General features: G+C 33.8%; 1 protein-coding gene across 3 annotated transcripts in view; it reads right to left on the bottom strand.

The window, feature by feature from the left end:
- The window catches only part of LOC105564350 (atrial natriuretic peptide receptor 1-like), a 107,894-nt gene that overhangs the window by 60,955 nt on the left and 37,576 nt on the right, over positions 1 to 9,363 (bottom strand). The gene's annotated exons all lie outside the window — the stretch shown is intronic.

Below are 9,363 nucleotides of genomic sequence, written 5' to 3'. Positions count from 1 at the left end.
ATTTTATATATATATTCTCCACAAATATTCTCCCATTAACACTAATAATGGAAGAATAATTTTTATTTCAATAAAACTGAAAAACGAGATTGCATGATTTGAGAAACGATCGTCGTTAACTCCCTGCCGAAATGACCGCTATTGGAGGTAATCCGGAAGATCTGGGATTCATTCTTTTCCGCAGCAGGGCCTTTAATTTTCTTTTACACTCTTTTAATCTGATGAAACTCTATTGCTCATATTACGATATGTTGAATTCACTTTCCATCTTGAGTTGTTGCAAAAATTACATAAAATATGGCTTAGCAAATATAGTCTTGCTGTATTTGTCGAGCAAATCTTTTGTTACCTATCCATTTATTTTTCATATTTTCTATATTTGATATATAATATGTATTGTCAAGATGCGTATCGCATGAACGACATGCACAATTACACGCATCTTCGCGGTCGGTTTTCGCGATCGGTTTTTCAGGAAAACTTCAATAAATTATTAATTATTTAATTTTAGCTATATTATAAATTTTATCTTATCGAGGAATTTGATTAAAATCACTCTAACGCGAAGTAAATTTTTTTCTATACCTACTTGAATTTCGAAATCAAAGATTAAATTACGAAGAAATGGTGAATATTTTTGAATAAATAACGGCAGTAACAATAAATTTGATTCGTATATACAGTAAAGTTTTTGAATTAACATTCTTCTTTAATTCACGTCTCGTGGTCGTGCATTTTTCGATACGATCGACACTCGTATATTCGAACCGTACGAAACATTTGTTGGTGACGATAACCGACTATGGAAGGAATTTTCTTCCTTCCTGATCTCTGGTCAAAATGACCAGATTGTATGGCCGGGAGCAACGAAAGGTATGTCCAATCTGGCCCACCGAAGGACTAAATACGACGAGGTAAGTGGTCGATATTGGCCACTTTGATGGAGTACCTAAGTAAGGTGCTGTACGAAATATACTTTAATTTCTTTTGATGTGTTACAATTCGGGTGGGTTATGCTTCTATATACATACATTCTCGCATGTGTGCGAGAGTGACACCCCTATTAAATCCCGCGGTTGCGTTAAATTCCAAGTCAAACCCCTAAAAAATCGCGTCGCGGTTAATTAAAGATTTGTAGGTTCATTATGTTGAAATACGGGTAGGTAGGTCTATAAATCGCAATACGGGTAGGTAATGCAATAATAATAATTGTAAATATATTTCCTATATATTTTTCATAAAAATTTAAAAAGTGTAAAATTATAATAAACGAGTTATTAGGAATGTTGTACTCTTGTTTATTGTAATTACTATGTATTTCTTGTATATTATTTAATAATAGCAAACGCATTAAAAATATTATATTGTAACATTGCAATATTAATTCTGTAATCGGATGCACACAATAAGACAAAAATTATAACACGGGGTAAGCATTTAGTTTAAAATTTTGGCACTTTGGATTTACTAAAAAATGTAGATAAATTCGGGAGATTCATTATTTCCAAAATAATAAATTTATTAAGGCTCTTTTTATTTGCGATTATTTATACAAAATAAATAAAGTAAAATAATTGAAAATATTATTCGATAATTGGTAAAAAATATTACGCAATAAGCACGTGTAAAGATTTCGTGTTATTGTACGCAGACCGAATTTTCATGGGCAATTTCATTTAAAAAATATCATATATCATTTGTATCTAATTATATTTTACATGATATTTTTTAATTTGTATTGTATAATGATCTTTTTATAACATTGAATGTTTTGTAAATTGTATGAAGAAAGATAAATAATAAAAATGTTAAAAATCGTATTGTAAAGAAAAGAGGACCGCTGATTGGAATCAGCGGGGGCGGCGGAGGGCCTCTTTAGATTAACTTTTCTATTGTATGAAATTTTAAGTTGGTCTAAAATAATCTTTTATGCGATAGATTTTTGTTTGTGCATTTACAATACGATTTTTTGTTTACACATTTATAAAGAATGTTACATATTACTCTTTAAAAGTCAATCAGTGAATTATCACTGAAAGCGGTTATAACTATTGAATTATTCAGTGTTATACTTGTAACTGTAAATCAGTAGGTATTCACTGTTTTCTGTAATAATCCACTGATTGACTTTTAGAGAGTAGACATAGCTACATGTTTTACATTGTAGTAAATTATAAAATTAATTGTGATGAAAATATAATAATGACAAAGATGTCAAAAGAAAATGATTATGATAAAGAAAAGAGGACCGCCGATCGAACTTGGCGGGGGTGGTGGAGGGCCTCATATTTTTGCAATTTACTGTCAATATAAACACAGTACCGTGCAATTATTAATACGTAACATCGGCGTTACATTAGCATTTATTCTATATTCAATATTACAATTTTATTGGACAATCTTGCTAATACAATCAATCCAATATTAAATAATCATCTAGGTACAATATCAGTAGTATATTTGCATTTATTTTATGACCAATATTGGGGAAATATTGGCTAATTCACTGCCAACATAACCAATGTTTAACCAATATTAGCCAATGAATTGTGCTTCTAAGGAGGCGCATATACGCAAAGGCAAGACCTATGCGATTAAGTGAAGGTTTAAAAAATATATAAAGTAACTTTTTTTAATGTAACTTTTATTAATGTAACTATTAAATTAGTTACTAGTTATAAAAAAAAATGTAACTGAGTTAAGTTACAGTTACAGATGGAGAAAAAGTAACGAAGTTAAGTTAGAGTTGTCAAAAAGAAGTAACTGTAACTGTAACTTCGTTACAAGTAACGAGTTACTTCCCAACCCTGGAAATTAATATACGTGTAATGATTATTTGTCGAAGATTACAATTTTATTATCCATTGATGTACTTACCGAAAAATCCTAACATTGCAAAACACACTATCAAGGTACAGCAGCAAGCTGAACAAATATAATACGTCGGTAGGGTCTGTAGGGTCTCAACTTCAATCGTTATCGTATATTGTGCTTCGACATCTTTATCCAGCACAATCCAGCTTAAGCCCAGCGAATTCAATGCGGAATTCTGGGAGATGTACATAGGTAGGCGGGGAAGACTAGGAAATTTCGATTACCGTTTCTCTTTAAAGTATACGCCGACGTTTCACACTCACTTCTACGTCGCTGTTCGACACGCGAACGCTCTTGCACGCGAGTCTTTTCCGTCAAAACGCGCATCAGCTTGTCAAGTTAAATCTCGCACGTTTAAGATATTGCGGAGACACGAATATTCTTCGTGTTACAACGAGGAATATAAAATCCGGCGCGAATACAGAAAATCTTCTGTATACCACGTTCGGCAGGCATTTTACTTTCACCGACAACAAATATGTTAAGTATCTCGAATTTCATAAGAGGGAAATATTGCGCACGTGGAGAAAACTTATTAAAATATATTAGAAACATATGAATCTTGTTAAACATTAGGTAACAGCGCGAGCATTTCTAAAGTTAATAATTTCTTTTCTGTTTTTATAAATTGGCATTGAGGAGCGACACTTAAAGATATTGCGGAAATTGTATCGCAGGCTATACGAATCGGAAAATAATTGCGATGTTTTTTCGCTTTGCCATTTCAGAGAGCACTTTTACGCCCCACAAAAATCTAAATAAAATCTGCGCTTGGGGTTGTCCTCGGTTTTATTGACCGTTTGAATTTTTCGGAGAGAGGAGACGGTTCGGTTACCATGCTCTTAGGAATTGACTTGCTCACATAAATGTCTAATATTTTAGAAAACCGTTGTTCGTGAAATTGTTACGCATTTCGAAACGCTATAAAGGTATATGTTGCATGTATAATTGTATGCATTTCATATATACACATTTTACCATGTCTTGAAAAGATTGCTTTTTACACTCGTTAGCGAAAGGCATATAATTTTTTAAATGTCATTATATGCATTGTCCTAGTCACAATAATGTTTATTTTATTATTTCTTATTATTTCAAGCATGGAAAAATGTAGTTTTTCTTTTACCGATTATTTTATTTTTTAAATAAGTTAGGGATTAATAATAATTTTGTGTATTTCAGGTATTTACAATAAATAACACATTTAATTTTTTAAATAAATTTTAATTCTTAAATGTGTTATTTATTGCAAATATCCGAAATACACAAATTGTTATTAATCCCTAACTTTCTTTGAAAAATAGAATAATTCTTAAATGTGTTATTAAAAAACTGAACCTACGAAATCGCAGATGTCTTGATCCTCACGACATGTTTAAGCAGAATGCGCTTTAAAATAATCCGTTGCTCGTATCGTTGCACCGCAACGCGCCAAGCCAGATATAAACGTTTATCCAAGCAAAGTCATAATCCCGCTTTTACGACAAACACGCGCCATTAATCGGTGCAACTCTCGCATACGTCTTTAACTAACTTTGGATCAGGACACATTTCGGGACATTAACATTTTGAGAGACATCAAGGAATTCGATAAAATTTGGTGATCTATCGATGCGCTGAGAAGGCAGAATTATCGTTTTTTGTTTATGACGTTCGATTTAATATAGTTCTAAATAATAACAATAAATTAACAGATATCGTAATTTCAAACAAGAAATAGTTGATGTAACTTGTACTGTAATTAGAAAGTCTAATTGTAAAATGCAACGTACGAAGATCGTTTTTATTTTAATTCCGTTTACTAAGCGTTCCGTCTAGTCCATACTAATTTATCAATGAAACATTCTTCTAATCTGATTTTGTCAAACATAAATTCATGTCATTTATTCGCGCATTTTGTGCAAGCTGATGTTGTACATTGCACTCTGCCGTATTAACACGTTATTTCGAAATAAAGCGATGTATTGTTTCGTAACGCCGGTAAGGTGCAGTAAGATGCGAAGCGTCGTCGTTGCATTATTACGGGTCGATCCCACTCAGTTTCTCATTAGAGATGCTCTTCATTTAACGCCTCCGTAGCTACCACCGATGACGACGATTAACAAGAGTCATACGATACAAAGGGGTAAAGTTCGTTCCATTATGTGAGCGAACAGGCTTCCCGCCGACGTAAAGACGTCGATATCGACTGGAGTTTACGCGCTGTTGCATCCCTGCTTCTTCACCCCTCAACGCTTAAGGTGTTTCAATTAACAAATACAGTTATGAGAGAGTGCACTAGGATGGAGATATGCGGTAGATGTAACAAGATGCGCGACGAATGAAAATAGAGTGCTCTAACGTACTTGTAACATTTTTCGACAATACAGAATTATGCTAGAATATCGTGACAGGTGTCGATCGAAATTTGATATTTTGCAACGCATTCTCTTGCGCGTTTGTTTATTGAGACTATTAGCGAAGATTAATTCCGGAAAATTTGATTTCTTTGTCACACTATTGAAAACCGATTATCAGCATCACTGGTATTTTTCCAAGCTCGAAAAGTTTTCTTTGAACTTCCTGCCCTATTGGTAAATTGAGATACGCTATTCTTAATAAGTTTTTGTGCGAGAATTACAAAAGCATTTCAAGAGTATACTCGTGAAAGATTAAGACTCGGAAGTATTTTCGTCTTGTTTCGAATCTTCGAGATCCGAAGTGATAAGTAGATCTCGACAGGTAAAGGACGCCGTTTTTAACACAAAGCTAGAAAATTTGATTAACAATCGCCGAGTTAGTCGCGATGAAAATCGATTTCACGGTCATGTACAGGGGGTACGGAAAATAGCGCGATAAACGATCAGTTCAACCCATCGAGAGTCTGAGACCCTACATCGATTGCGAATTTGAACGGCAGTAAAAAGCAGTCGAGGCGTAAAACGAAAAGACGAGCAGGTCTCGGATCGGCCTGCCGATGCGAGTAAAATGGGTAGATCGATGTTATATACGTCTGTATATCGGGAATGGCCTCATTATCACATAGATCGAATCTTCTTACTTCTCTTTTATGGCTCGTCTTTCGCCCCCGCTACTTCGTAGACACACGGTACCTAAGACAGTCGTTCGAATAGAGTTAAACGTAAACTCGTTGTGTAATTTCGTTTTCCCGATAACGTGATAATACTGACAACAGATACTTGCTTTGCAACACCTCTTTTGAGGAAATTTGATAGGAATTACGCATTATAGTCGGGAGCTTTAAAATCATAACGTTTTAGAAATTCGATCTTGAGTAAAATTGTATATACCTTATACAAATTGAAAGAACTTTTTGTGCTAGTACACAAAGAGAGAAAAAGAAGTATAGCGTAACACTGTAAATAATTTATTAATTATAATAAAAATTGAAAGACATTATATGATAAAAGATATTATAAGATAAAGTAAGACTATCGACAGAGAGAGGATATTTTATGCTAATATAATACGTTAAAAGGAAAAAATACAGCTATCGGTGAATATTTCTTGGTAATTTTATATATCGAGCCATATATTTTGTTAATACTCACGCGTAATATTTAGTAATAGTAATTTATAATATAATATAATATATAATATAAAAAATAATATAAAATAAATATAATATAAAAATAAATATAAAATAACGTGTTATAAAATATTTTACAAATATGCGTAAATGGATCGAACGTGCAGTCAGAAAAACTGTGTGCATACAATTGGTACAACAACTCAAAACATTTGATAAGCGTACCATCTTGATATGAAATTGATAACACACATATGCACCGTATAAAATAAATATTTTCACTCCGTAATAAACCGCAGCGGAGAACTGTATCTTGGATAAACGTCAAGATTAAACGTTGATTTTGCCCAATATATCGAGATTAATATCCAACCTACATTAAGAGGTAGATATCCTGTTATCAGAGCGTCTTATTGTTTCGGGTATTATTTTTAGCATAGTCGTGAGAACTTGGCGAGACAGCGCGCCAAGACTGAATCATCGCTCGTTTCGCGAAACGGATAATGAAAAATTCGATAAGAATTTGAATCTTCTTCGACATACATATAGCGGAACTTTGAGAATTCCAATCAATCGACGATTTATGGTATTCGCTATTCGTAATTTAATGTAGATCGGTGACGACGCGGTGCGCCATGTTCTCGAGTTAATGTCGGAAATCAGGTGGTGTCAGCCTCTCGATCGACCATAAATTCCTCGGACCGGTGTTCCAAAAGTCCGTCGCGATTCGACACGCGATTAGAATCACAAGAACCACAAAGTAACTTACAGATTTAACGAAGGTGAGGATAATTAAAAATCGAAAACGCAATTAATAATTACAAGTACACGCAAATTTATCAAAAAGTTGAAAATCTACACAAAACATAAAGTACATTAAATGTATATATGCGATTTTGTTTTTGACTCTCTTTTTAGTTTTATCTTCAAATAATTATTCTTTACTTGCACGTGCTTCAAAGAATTTTATCTCAAAAATTTCAATCCCGTAATTTCTCCCTTGAAATGCCATTGTTTCTTCGTAGAATAATTTCAATCTTGAAAAAAGCAAGAAGAAATAATCTCATTTTTATTCTGATGATGGATAAATGCAAAGTGTTATTCGGTATTTGAGTCGAAAATATTTGCGCTTTATTTCGCCGGAAATTGCAAGTGTCGTACATGTAGATAGCATCAAATCGAAGAGACATATTCCACAGCTTGTTTCACTTCTATTGAGGATAAGTCTACCGTGAAGTCTTTGTAATGCGATTTAACGATTCGGGCACGTCGGGAGCGATGAGAAACGAGCGTGGAAGCATTTTCAAGGTGCTTCTCGGCTCGTACGAATCACCTGTGCGATATCGTGAGAGAAAATTGCTCGCCGGGAAACGTGACGTTTTGATAAGTGCCCCGGGATTTATGACACAACTTGGTCAATGCGGCATCGCGCCCGGATACATTAAATTAATTAATTGCACGCGGAGACGTACTCGGTTGGTTACCCACGCGACATATTCAATTTTCGCGACATTTGTAAGATGATTAATTACATCGTAATCATCACGCGCCGAGAAACACGCGCGATGCATTGTTTTATTCAAAAGCAATACGGATTAAAGCTCCCCGGGCTTCCGAGGAGCCGATTGTGCGTCACCCTTAGATATAAAGCTGCTAATGGAAACTTATTTAACGTTCAAATAACGCGTGTAAACTTAGTTGACGAGCCTGAAGTGTTAAACGCGATCAATGAGTAAAAGGCAAGGGGCGCACTTGTAGAGGCAAACTTCGTAAACGATATCAATTAAATGATGGTGTCGAAGTTCACCGTTCGTGGACTATCAAGCCCGGTTTTACAACGCGACATCCTTTAGCGGTGTTAAACGCTAAACGTTACACGCCGCGTCGACTCTGATAAAAGCTGATTGATTTATGTAAAGTCTGCACGAAGCAGAAAGCACAACACACAAAACTATTTAGGGTACGCTTAATTACGTTACACGATGAGTTAAGTGAACGAACACATGTTACGGAGAATTCGAAATTAATGCAGGTTTCTCTATATAAGTTACAAAAGAGGGAAACAGTTGAAATATAATAAATTTTCTCTCCAAAACAAAGGCTTGAAAATCTACTTATGCGTATATTAATTTTTTTACTATTTTTTTAGAAGGGAATAACTCCATTAAAACTTTATATAAACTTTTTATCCTCTTTTAGTTTCTATCCTGTAATTTGCAAAAAAACATCTGTTCCGGGTCTCTTTTAATAAACATGTGTTTTTTTAATGAATATGTGCAACGACTCTGAATATATTTTTAGAACGTACACAGTTGGAAAATTTGTGTTTTCTTGTTAAAAGAAATGCCCGTTAAAATTTTTGTGTTAAATGGTTAACACATTCATGTGTTAATTTAACAGATGCTCTTATGTTAATTGACCTTAAATGTAAAATTATTAAAATAACTGAAAAGAAATGTTAAAACAACACAATGTGTACTTATTTTGTAATCTTACACAATACATATGTTCTATATTATTAGTAACAAGATTTATCTGTTAAAATTTACAGAATGAAATGTTGATTTTATTCTATATAACATAAGAGAGTGATCTCGGACCATTTGGCTTATTACATCTGGGCCTGGATAGATCAGTTGGAAGAGCACTCGCCTGGCAAACTGAAGGTCCTAGGTTCGAATCCTAGCCCGTTACTTTTCTCGCCGAAAAATAAGTGGCGTGTCTTATTGTTAGTGCCTACCTCCCCGAAGATACATTCCTATTTATTATGAAATGTAAAAATTACATTTTTTAAATTCATTTTGTCATTAAAAATATGTTAAGTTTACACAAAATTTATGTTAAATGATTTTGAGATTTGCATCTATTTTGTGTTAAAATATTAACAGACTATTAGTGTGATCCTTTAACATATCCATATTATGTTAAATTAACACAAAAATTTGTGTGGACCGGTGATT

This window comes from Vollenhovia emeryi, unplaced genomic scaffold (genome assembly GCF_000949405.1).
Source record: "Vollenhovia emeryi isolate VEMERY1.0 unplaced genomic scaffold, V.emery_V1.0 DF939166.1, whole genome shotgun sequence".
Classification (NCBI taxonomy): domain Eukaryota; kingdom Metazoa; phylum Arthropoda; class Insecta; order Hymenoptera; family Formicidae; genus Vollenhovia; species Vollenhovia emeryi.
This window is presented reverse-complemented; position numbering and strand designations above follow the sequence as displayed.